Below are 2500 nucleotides of genomic sequence, written 5' to 3' on the forward strand. Positions count from 1 at the left end.
AAAAAAAAAAAAAAAAAAAATATATATATATATATATATATATATGTATATATATATATATATATATATATATACGTATATACATATATATATATATATATATGTATATATATATATATTTTGAACAAGGATAGCACCCTATTAGCTCCCTATGCTAGGGTTGCGATGAAGCTGTCGGCAGCAGGGCAGTGGATATTTGGTGAAAACACCTTCGGTTCTACCGCTTACTGGTTTCACCAAACAATATGTCTGGCGTATTACAGTGTAACTGTTTTAAAGCAGCAGAGATAGTTCCTCCTAGTTAGTTGGAGACTGCGAGTTGAGAAGGAGCCTGGGGGATTCCACTCAACTTTTCTTTTCTCCTGACAAACCTCTACACCAATGATTGAATGCAGAAATGATCATTCATACCACATCGCCCGTCACGTGGGTTATCAAGGGACGCGTTAGTCAGTGGGCAACCAGGCTGACAATGTTAAACATGCATCTGGAAGACAAAGAAGACAATGAAAACATGTCCAATTAAGAAACACATTAAAAATCGTAACATGGAATGTAAGGAAAATGAAAGAGATGGGTAAATTGCATTATTATACAATGCTACGCACCAACCAACCTTGCAAGTGATGAAGAAATGGAATTTTTTTATAACACTCTCCAAGAAGCTTTAGACACAATCCTTAACAGAGATGTAAAAGTAATTATGGGAGACCTCAATGCCAAAGTAGGCAAAAATGATCTAAAAAATGATATCTGTGGAAAATTCGGCCTTGGAGATATAAATGAAAGAGGTGAAGATTTTCTTGAATTCTGTAGTACAAATAATCTAGTTATAGCCAACACATTGTTCCAACACCACCCAAGACACTTGTACACGTGGTTTTCACCAGACAAAAGAACACGCAACCAAATTGACTACATTGTGTTGAACCAGAAATGGAAAAGTTGCCTAAAAAGACCTGGTGCCGATTGCAACAGTGACCACCAACTACTAACTATCGACTTTCAAATAAGACAAAAAGATGGAGCGTCCAACATCACCTATAAAGCTCGACTACAAAACTCTTGACAACAATTACAGAATTACAGTGTCAAACAAATTTGATTTGCTCAATCAGTGTGAAGTTGATAAAACACCAAATGAGTTGTGGGAAGAAGGAAAACAACTCCTGCTGAGCGCTGCTTAAGAAACTATCGCCAAAAAGAAAAAGACAAATTCCCCCTAGATATATGAAAAAACACTAAGTGAAACTGAAGCAAGAAGATGCCTAAAATCAAAGAATATCAATAATCCAGTTGAAAAAGTAATTTACAAAAAACAAAATACAAAAATTCAAAGATTATTGCAACGATATAAGGAAATATATTTAAATAGGCCGGGCCATAAGTGAAAGGCCCGGGCGAAGCCAGAACTTCGCAAATCTCAAGCAAGCAATATTTAAATGAACATTGCCAGAGAATTGAAACTGTTCTATCAATAAGATAACTAAAGAACTCTACCAAGGAGTACAAAACATTACCCGAAAATTTAAACCTACAATGGACACTATCAAAACTGAAGATGGACTAGTTTTATGTGATGGAAAAGAAGTCAAAGATAGATGGAATCAATATTGTTTCAACCTATACAAAAAGAATAAAGATCTTACAACATTAATTAGACTCAATGACAGCAAAGATGAACTACCGCCACTGCTAGACGAAGTTATAAAAGCCATAAAAGAATTTAAGAATAACAAGAGCCAGGGAATAGATGAAATAATAGCAGAACTACTCAAGAATACTGGCGAAAGTGTTGAATACTTCTACAAACTTTGTACGAAAAATTGGAATGAAAGAAGATGGCCAGAAGACTGGGTAAAATCAGTCTTTACTCCCATACCTAAAAAAGGTGACGCACTCCAATGCAACAATAACAGGACAATTGCATTAATAAGTCACAGTAGCAAAATTTTGTTAAAAATTATTGCTGAAAGAATAAAGTTAAAGTTAAGAGAAGAAATTGCAGACGAACAAGCAGGTTTTCGCCCTGGAAAAGGTACCAGAAACCAGAGAACATCAGAAAGACCTATACCTGTGTTTCGTCGATTACTTGAAAGCTTTTGATACTGTTGATCACGATATCCTCTGGAATAACACGAACGATATGAAATTTCCAAAACACATCATCCAACTAATAAAACCATGTATGACCAACAACAAGCAGCTGTAAGAACCACTTATGGGTTAACAGAATGGTTCGAAGTCAACCAAAGAGTACGACAAGGTTGCATTCTGTCTCCGCACCTTTTTAATATATATTCTGAAGCAATTATGAGAGGTGTTCTAGAGAATTTTGAAGGAAATGTAGATGTTGGAGGATACAAAATATCAAATCTAAGATACGCCAATGATATAGCTTTAATTGCCAGCAATATCATTGACCTACAACAACTACTAGATAAAGTTAGAGAAGCAAGCGAAAAGGCTGGTTTATTTCTTAATGCCAAGAAAACTAAGA

The sequence above is a fragment of the Penaeus monodon genome, chromosome 12, assembly GCF_015228065.2.
Source record: "Penaeus monodon isolate SGIC_2016 chromosome 12, NSTDA_Pmon_1, whole genome shotgun sequence".
NCBI classification, from domain to species: Eukaryota; Metazoa; Arthropoda; class Malacostraca; order Decapoda; family Penaeidae; genus Penaeus; species Penaeus monodon.